Source organism: Cnephaeus nilssonii (assembly GCF_951640355.1).
Source record: "Cnephaeus nilssonii genome assembly, chromosome: 3".
Lineage (NCBI taxonomy): Eukaryota > Metazoa > Chordata > Mammalia > Chiroptera > Vespertilionidae > Cnephaeus > Cnephaeus nilssonii.
This window is the reverse complement of record NC_137074.1, coordinates 65,925,352-65,935,514: the sequence shown is the minus strand read 5'-3', so window position 1 is coordinate 65,935,514 and position 10,163 is coordinate 65,925,352.

Genomic DNA, 10,163 nt, shown 5'->3' with positions numbered 1-10,163 from the left:
TTTAATCTTCATTGTTGAAATTATTACATAGGTCCTCTTTTTCCCGCCCCCCCCCCCCCATAAACCTCTTCCAGCCCTCTCCCTTCCTCCTCTGTCCCTCCCCCGCAGGCCCTCACAACACCATTGTCTGTGTCCATGGATTATGCATGTATGCATACAAGTTCATTGGTTGATCTCTTCCCACCCACCCTCCCCTGCCTTCCCTCTAAAGTTCAACAGTCTGTTCATGCTTCTATGACTCTGGGTCTATTTCTGATCATCAGTTTATTTGGTTCATAAGGTTCCACATAGGAGTGAGATCATGTGATACTTATCTTTCTCTGACTGGCTATTTCTCTCAGCATAGTACTCTCTAGGTCTATCCATGCTGTTGCAAATGGTAAGAGTTCTTTCTTTTTTATTGCTGCATGGTATTCCACTGTGTAAATGTACCACAGCTTTTTTATCCACTGATGGGCAGATGCTGATGGGTACTTAAGGCTGTTTTCAAGTTGTAGCTATTGTAAATTGTGCTGCTGTGAACATAGGGGTGCATATATCCTTTCTGATAAGTATTTCAGGTTTCTTAGGATATATTTGTAGAAGTGGGGTGACTGGATCAAATGGGGGTTCCCTTTTTAATTTTTTGAGGAAACTCCATATTGTTTTCCACAGTGGCTGCACCAGTCTGCATTCCCACCAGCAGTGCACAAGGGTTCCCTTTTCTCCACAACCTCCCCAATACTTGTCCTTGGTTGATTTGTTGATGATAGCCATTCTGACAGGTGTGAAGTGATATCTCATTGTCATTTTGATTTGCATCTCTCAGATGATTAGTGACTTTGAGCATGTTTTTATATGTCTCTTGGCTTTCTGTATGTCCACTTTAGAGAAGTGTTTATTTAGATCCCTTTGACCATTTTTAAATTGGATTGTTTGCCTTCCTTTTGTTAAGTTGTATGAGTTCCCCATATATTTTGGAGATTAACCCTTTATCAGATGTATCATTGGAAAATATGTTCTCCCATGTAGTGGGCTTTCTTATTATTTTGATGATGCTTTCTTTTGCAGTGCAGAGCTTTTTATTTTCATGCAGTTCCATTTGTTTATTTTCTCCTTAGTTTCCATTGTCCTAGGAGATGTATTGGTAAACATATTGCTACAAAAGATGTCTGAGATTTGGGTGCCTGTGGTTTCTTCTAGGACTTTTTTCACATCTTATACTTAAGTCTTTCATCTATTTTGAATTTATTCTTATGTATGGTGTAAGTTGGTGGTCTAGTTTCATTTTTTGCATGTACCTGTCCAATTTTCCCAATACCACTTATTGAAGAGACTGTCTCTGCTTCAATGTATGCTCTTGCCTTTTTTATCAAATACTAGAGACCCCGTGCACAAAATTCATGCACTCAAGGGGGTCACTCAGTCCAGCCTGCACCCTCTCACAGTCTGGGAGCCCTCGTGGGATGTCCAACTAATGGGGAGAGGGCCTAAGCTATCAGTCGGACATCCTCGGACTGCCACGGAGGCAGGATAGGCTCCCGCCACCGCCTCTGCACTCACCAGCCATGAGCCCAGATTCTGGCTGAGTGGTGCTCCCCCTGTGGGAGTGCACTGACCACCAGGGGGCAGCTCCTGCATTAAGAGTCTTCCCCCTGGTGGTCAGTGTGCATTGTAGAGACCAGTCATTCTGCTGTTCGGTCGATTTGCATATTAGCCTTTTATTATATAGGATTAATTGGGCATAGTGGTTTGGGTCGATTTCTGGGTTCTCTGTGCTGTTCCATTGATCTATATGCCTCTTCTTGTGACAGTATCAGGCTGTTTTGAGTACAATGACTTTGTAGTATAACTTGATATCTGGTATTGTGATTCCTCCAATTTTGTCCTTTCTCAAGATATCTGGAGCAATTTGGGGTCTTTTTTGGTTCCACATTAATTTTTGGAGTGTGTGTTCTAGGTCTGTGAAATATGCTGTTGGTATTTTAATGGGGATTGCATTGAATTTATAGTTGTTTTGGGCAGTATAGACGTTTTAATGATGTTCATTCTACCAATCCATGAACATGATATATTCTTCCACTTGTTTATATTTTCCTCTATCTCTTTTTTCAATAGCCTATAGTTTTCAGAGCACAGGTCTTCTACCTCCTTGGTTAAGTTTATTCCTAAGTATCTTAATTTTTTTTTGTTGCAATGGTAAATGGGATTGTTTTTTTAGTTTCTCTCTCTGGGAGTTCACTATTGGTGTATAAAAATGCTATGGATTTTTGGGTGTTAATTTTGTATCCTGCTACGTTTCCAAATTCATTTATTAAATCTAGTAGTTTGTTTTTTTATAGATTCTTTAGGGTTTTCTATGTACAATGATTAAATTGAAGCAGTAATAATAATAAATAAAAAAAACTCCCAGCAAACAAAAGCCATAGTCCAGACAGATTCACAGGGGAATTTTACCAAATATTCAAAGAAAAACTAACACCTCTACTCCTCAGACTATTCCAAAAAATTCAAGAGGAAAGAACACTTCCAAACTCTTTCTATGAGGCCAGCATCACCCTAATTCCAAAACCAGATAAAGACACAACAAAGAAAGAGAACTACAGGCCAATATCCCTGATGAACATAGATGCTAAAATCCTCAACAAAATTTTAGCAAACGAGGTCCAGCAATACATTAAAAAGATCATACATCATGACCAAATGAGATTTATTCTGGGGATGCAAGACTGGTACAATATTTGCAAATCAATAAATGTGATACAGCACATAAACAGATTTCAAGACAAAAATTACATGATCATATCAATAGATGCAGAAAAAGCATTAAACAAAATCCAACACCCTTTATTGATAAAAACAAAGTGGGAATAGAGGGAGTATATGTTAACATAATAAAGGTCACATATGACAAACCTACAGCCAACATCAGACTCAGTGGGCAAAAACTAAAACAATTTCCCCTAAGAACAGGAACAAAACAGGGATGCCCTCTTTCACCACTCTTGTTCAACATAGTTCTGGAAGTCCTGGCCATTCTGATCATACAAGAAGAAGAAAGAAAAAGCATCCAAATTGGAAAGGAGGAAGTAAAACTCTCATTATTCTCAGATGACATGATATTGTACATAGTGCCAGTCATTTTAGTTGCTCAGTAATGAGGGGTCCTGCCTGGCTGGTGTGGCTCAGTGGTTGAGCGTTGACCTATGGAACCAAGAGGTCATGGTTCAATTCCCGGTTGTGGGCTCCATCCCAGAAGGGGGAGTTCAGAAGGCAGCAGATCAATGATTCTCTCTCATTATTGACATTTCTCTATCCTTCTCCCTTGTTCTCTCTGAAATCAATAAAATCATATTTTTTTTTAAAATGAGACTAGGGAAGCAGGGAGTACCTGAGGGCTCAGGGCAGCAACCAGTTGCCATTCATCAACCGGTTCAGAAATTCATATTTCATATTTTAATATCTGGTAGAGTCATGCCAATGGTAACTGACTGGATTTTGGTCTTATTTATCTCTTAATGTTAATTGTAATCAGTATTAACAACCCAAATAATTATATATTTAAATTGCCAAATATAATGGTTTGAAAGGAAACTCAGAAAGCCCAGGCCTGGGGAAGGCCTGTTCTCCTAACCTTGGAGCAGATTTTTAGCTGTCTGCTCAATGGCCGTGTAGGATTGCTCTCCCTGCCCTTACAGGCATTTCTCCAAGTTATTTAGAAAGAATATTCTCCAGTGACATATACTTATATAGCAGAATAATATATCCCAGCTTATAATTATAGGACTATTTATTTAGCCATTTTCCTATTATAGGACATTTAGGTTTTTCCACTTTTTCACATAAAGTTGAACATTTTTGCTCTGCTGCATTTTGGATGATTTCCCAAAAGTGGAATTACTGGGTTGAAGATATAACATTTTTAGCATTCTGATACCTAGAGCTACATAACTTCCAGGAAAGACCAATGTGTATTCCTTGAGGCAAGTTACAAAAATATCCAGATATGGTTAACTACATCATTAGTAATACCTTGATATGATCATCATAATTTAAAAAGTAAAACATTCAATTTATTCTAGATTTTAGGGTGTTTATCATTTGTGAATTGTTATTCATGCACAATTAATTGCTTATCAAGATATTAGAGCCTTAGTGGTTTTCTTTCTATTTTTTTAAATTTTAAGATTTTATATTTGAATATATTAAACTCTTGTCACCATGCCTGTTATATTTTCAGGAAATAGTGGAAGGGTTTTGCCTTTTAACATTTTAATAGTAGTTTTTGATTTATAGAAGTTGCCTTGTATAAAGCAACCATATCTAACAATTTCTGTTACTTTTAAATTAGAAAAAAACTTCCCTGGATAATTTCTCATCAGGATGTCTAAATGAGTACAGTAGGCTGAATAAAAGCCTCCCAAATAGGTTTACTTTCTAAATCCTGAAAGCCCTGCTACCTTATATGGCAAAAGCTACTTTGCAGATTTGGTTACATTAAGGATTTTGAGATGGAGACATTATCCTGGATTATCGGGGAGGGGCAGCTGAACTAATGCAATGATCCTTATAAGAGGGACACGGAGGGGGTCAGAGAAAACAAGGTAACAACAGAAGCAGTGATTGAAGTGATGTGGCCATGAGGCAAGGATGCCATCAACCTGTAGACGCTGGAAGAGACAAGGAATGGATCCTCCCCCTGGAGCCACCAGAAGGAACCAGCTCTGCTGACATCTTGACTTTAGCCTTCTAAGACTCATTTTGGATTTCTGACCTCTGGAACTGTAAGAGAATAAACTGGTGTTGTTTAAAGCCACTGAGATTGTGGTAGTTTGTTACAGTGGCAATAGAAAGGTAACGAATGGTGTTATTTTGCTCTCCGTCACACAAATTCTCAGGAAATGCCAAAATGTTTAATGTCCAATAAATATTTTATACTCTGAAAGAGAAAAACTGTATCACTATAGAACTTGCATGGGATTTTTTTTTTAAATAGTGTGGGTAAGGCTGGACCATAGGTAGCTATGGAGTCTAGGGCCTAGTTAACCACCTGTGAGGCTTAGTGTACCCAATGACTATGGAGGACACCAGGCAGCACATCCCTCCCCTCCCCTTGGAGGAATGATGACAGGTCAAGGGGATATTTTAGGATTATATCATTTGAATTCTTTATCAGTTTGGATTAAGTTCAATTGTATAGAGTGGAAAAATCCAAAATAGTGATGGCTTAAATAAAATTTAACACTGTTTCCTTCACATGCAAAAGAGGTTTAGAGGTACACAGGACAGGGCCAATATTGTGACTCCTCATTCATCAACAACCCTGTCTCCTTCTGTCTTTTTGCTTCACTATCTTACCTCCGACATCCCGCTTCTGGATCCATGGTCCAAGATGGATGATGTCAGCTCCAGTCACCATATCTGAGTTGCAGGCTCTAAAAGAGGCAGAGAGTGAAAGGAATACATTTTGGGCATGAGTGAGACCTCTTAAAAAAATCTTTTGGAAATCCAGTACCAAACTTTCACTTACAGCATATTGACTATGACTTAATTATATGACCATACCTTCCTGCTAGGAAGACTGGAAAATAAAATTTTCTGTACAGGCAGAAAAAAATACCCATTCAAATTTTGAGGTTCTATTATTAAGAAAGAAGGGCCAAAACTGTCTTTACCACATTCACCACTTTCTTTAGCCACCTAAATATCTATGAGGAACATGCTCCTCTCTCCAAAGGGATAATAACATATCTCACCTTGCTAGATTATCCAAAGTCAAAATCTTTGAAGGACATACCTTTCCCATTAGATTTGTATTATCTTCCCATGGTTCCCTGACCTATGAACTAAACAGCAAGTTATATGCTCCCCAAATTTCCATGATAGTGCTTTAAAAATTTTCATAAGCAATTTTTGAATATTGAATAAAGTGTTACTTGCAAAAATAAAACACACCTCAAAAAATAAGTCTCACCTTTAAAACAACTGGCCTCCCCAAATAAAGAAAGAATCTGTATTCATAGTTCAAATTATTATATAACAGTATTAAACTCTAATTGTATAATATTTGGTCCATTTTGACCAAAATAACATAAGTTTATGCATGTCTTTTCTAGGCCATGGTACATTAATGCTCCATATTACATAGAAGGCTACTTTAGGCCAAGGGCAAAAATGTCCGCACAATTCCTTTTCAGTTTTTAGGGGAAAAATGCACACACACACACACACACACACACACACACACTTCCATCCGAAAATGGTATAAAGGAAACATAGGGAACTACTGATGAAGAGTGAGAGTGCCTGCTGCAAGAGTAGACAATATTCTTAGTGCATTCCACTGCCCCAGCCTTTACTCTCTATATTTTCTTCCCTTGTTTATGAATATTAAGTTCCCTGGGAAGCAGACTCTGAGGCAGAACTTAGCATGCAGGGAATTTATTACAGTAGTCTAGACATCGAGTGCAGGGACAGAGAAGAGAGCAGGATAACATAGAGGGAGACATTAGACTGTGATAAAGTCTCAGCAAAAGCTTCAGCCAACTATGGGAGGTCTAAAACTGTCCCCTTAAGTAGTTTCTAATTTGGCTAAGAAGGGCCAGGACTTTATATACTCACCAGAGGCCCGGTGCTTGAAATTCATGCATGGGGGAGGGGATGCCCAGCCTGCACCCTCTCCAACCTGGGACCCCTACTAGGATCGGGTCTAAACGGGCAGTCGGACATCCCTCTCACAATCCAGGACTGCTGACTCCCAACTGCTTGCTTGCTTGCCTTCCTGATTGCCCCTAACCTCTTCTGCCTGCCAGCCTGATCACCCCTAACCACTCCCCTGCCATCCTAATTGATGCCTAACTGCTCCCCTGCCAGCCTGATTGCCCATAACTGCCCTCCCCTGCTGGCCTGGTCACCCTTAACTGCCCTCCCCTGCAGGCCTGGTGCCCCCCAACTGCCCTCCCTTGCAGGCCTGGTGCCCCCCAACTGCTCTCCCCTGCAGGCCTGGGTCCCCCACAACTACCCTTCCCTGTAGGCTCAGTCGCCCCCAACTTCCCTCCTCTGCTGGCCTGGTCACCCCCAACTGCCCTCCCTTCCAGGCCTGGTCCCTCCCAACTGCCCTCCCCTGCTGGCCTGATCACCCCCAACTGCCCTCCCTTGCAGGCCTGGTCCCTCCCAACTGTCCTCCCCTTCTGGCCTTCTTGTGGTGGCCATCTTGTGTCCACATGGGGGCAGCCATCTTTGACCACATGGGGGCAGCCATCTTGTGTGTTAGAGTGATGGTCAATTTGCATATTACTCTTTTATTAGATAGGAGGATATTGACCAGTCATTGTCTCTCTCCAGGAAGGTGGTATGTTCTACTTCTCTTCAGCAAATTAACAGGCAACACTGACAGCCAAGAACACTCCCAGGAGCTGGAGACATAGGTCCTTCCGTCCTGAAGGGAATCTGGATGGTGCATCATAGCCTCCACTACACTGGTCATTTTTCCTTTATGACCAGAGCTGAGGTGGGAATTGGAGAGGATGACTTCAGGGGGTGCACAGCTTTATCCCTCTACTCTCTGCTTGTGCAAGTTGGGGTCCAGGTACAGTGTTTGATGTTTAACAGTCATGGGCTATAATGAGGTAGTCTTGAGGTTCCCTCAAAAACTTAGTAGGATGTATTTCTATTATTTTTAGTAAATTTCATGCACAAATAACCACAGTTAAGGAACTTGTATCCTCTTGGATTTTTAACCCAGAGAACCTACTAACAGGCCACTATGCTTTGCCCATTCTCCAGCTCCCATTTAATGATAGCTATCTTGAGACTATTTGAAAGAGGAGTTGATGGGAAGGTAATTCTTAATCTGACATTTATCAGTGAGCTAGGTCCAATTATCAGGCAAAGAACTCTTAAGGAACTTGTTTGAAAAATACTTGAGGTCAGAAACTTATCTCCTTCTGGTAATCACCATATTGTTGTCTGTGTCTGTGAGGATTTTTTTTGGGGGGGGTTTGTTTGTTTTTGCTTAATCCCTTCACCTTTTTCACCTAGCCTTCAACCCCTCTCCCCACTGCTGTCAGTCTGTTCTCTGTCTATAAGTCTGCTTCTGTTTTGTTTGTTTGTTTATATTGTTCATTAGATTTCACATATAAATGAAATCATATGGTGCATGTCTTTCTCTGATTGGCTTATTTCACTTGCCATAACACTCTCCAGGTCTATCCATTCTGTTGCAAAAGGTAAGATTTCCTTCTTTTTTATAGCTGAGTAGTATTCCATTGTGTAAATGTACCACAGTTTTTATGTCCACTCATCTACTGATGGGCACATGGGCTGCTACCAAAAGGAGGGTGGGGGAGGTAAAAGGGGGATAAATGGAGACTGAAGGAGACTTGACTTTAGGTCGTGAATACACAATGCAATATACAGATGATGTATTATAGAATTGTACACTAGAAACCTATATAATTTTATTAACCAATGTTACACCAATAAATTAAATAAAAATTATTTAAAAAAACTTATTTCCTTTTAAGGCTATAGTTTTAGAGTTACCACTGTTGGTGAAGGGAAGCAGTTGATTTTTTTTTAAATAAATGATTTTTTATAGTAGTTTTGGGTTCACAACAAACTTGAGCAAAAAATACAGAGTTCCTATACTATATATTCCCTTTGCCCACACAAGCACAGCCCCTCTTAGAGTCAACAGTCTACACCAGAGTAGTACCATTGTTAAATTAGACAAACCAGCACTGACACGTCATTATCACACAAAATCCATAGCTTGCATTAGGGTTCATTCTTGGTGTTGTACCTTCTATGTTGTTGTTTTAATCCTCATCTGAGGATTTTTTTCCATTGACTTTTAGAGAGTGTGAAAGGGAGCAAGGGAGGGAGAGAAAGAGGAACATCTATATGAGAGTGACACATCCATTGGTTGCCTTCCTACAATGCACAGAACAGACCTCACAACAACAAAAAAATTATCCAGCCCCAAACAGTCTATGGTACTCAGGTCGAGAGGCCCTGTTGTAGAGTCAGCCAATCTGTGTTATCTGCTGAAATTTCCTCCTAAAATTCATAGCCCCCTGTGGCAGTGGGGGCCTATGAATGGAAGTCCACAGTCTTATTTTCTGATTACTGGAGAATCACTCAATAAACATACCCCTTAACGTTCGCCAACGTCTCTGTAACAAAGACAGGGAGTATGTTTTGTGACCACCTGAGTTTCAAGCTTCCACCTTGCTTCTCAAGGCCTCTGCACCGCTGCATCTTGGAAGTGATAAAAATGTATAACAATTATAAAGTCCCTTCTCCTTCAATCCAAACTTGAAGAATTTGAACAAGTACTTACATCAGTCTCTCACCAAAGCCATCTCAAGTTCTGTTTCAGATTTGATTTCCCCTTAACCAAGTCCCAATCCAAGAACTCAAGTGCAAGCAAATTTATTCACAGGTGTTCCCTACACAGTAGGGGAGTAAAAAACAGGAAAGGGAAGGAAGCTCAGGAATGGTTTGTTTCCTAGCAAGTTGCCACTGTGGATAAGCCACTTAACCCTACCCACCTCTGGGAACTCTGGGAGCCAACATTGAACAGATGCCCGAGAGTCATCCTACTCAAGAATTGAGGAAGCTGGGGGCATTTAGCCATTTCATTAGTTTCCTATTGCTCCTATAACAAATTGCCAAAACCACTGTGAATTAAAATAACGCAACTTTATTATTTTACAGTTTTGGAGGTCAGAAGTACAAACTGTCTTACTGAGCTAAAATCAAGGTGTTAAAATCAAGGGCCACATCTGGGGGATTTGTTTCCTTCCTTTTTGAGCTGCTAGTGGCCATCTGTGGTGCTTGGCTGGTGTCTCCTTCCTCCATCTCCAAAGCCAGCAGCACAGCATATTCAAATTTCTCTCGGCTTATGACTTTCCTCTTCCATTTTTAAGGACTCATGTGATAAGATTGGGCCTGCCTGAGTAATCCAGGATAATCTTCCATTTCAAGATCATTAACTTAGTCACATCTGCAGAAATACTTCTGCCACAAAAGGTAATATATTCATATATTTGGGGGATTAGGATGTGGATATCTTTGAGTGTGCTGGTTTTCTGTCTACCATATACGTCAGCATTCATTAGTTAAGGACTGCTCCCATGAGGGGCAGTAGCACCTCTAGCCTGCTGCTCAGGTAGACTATG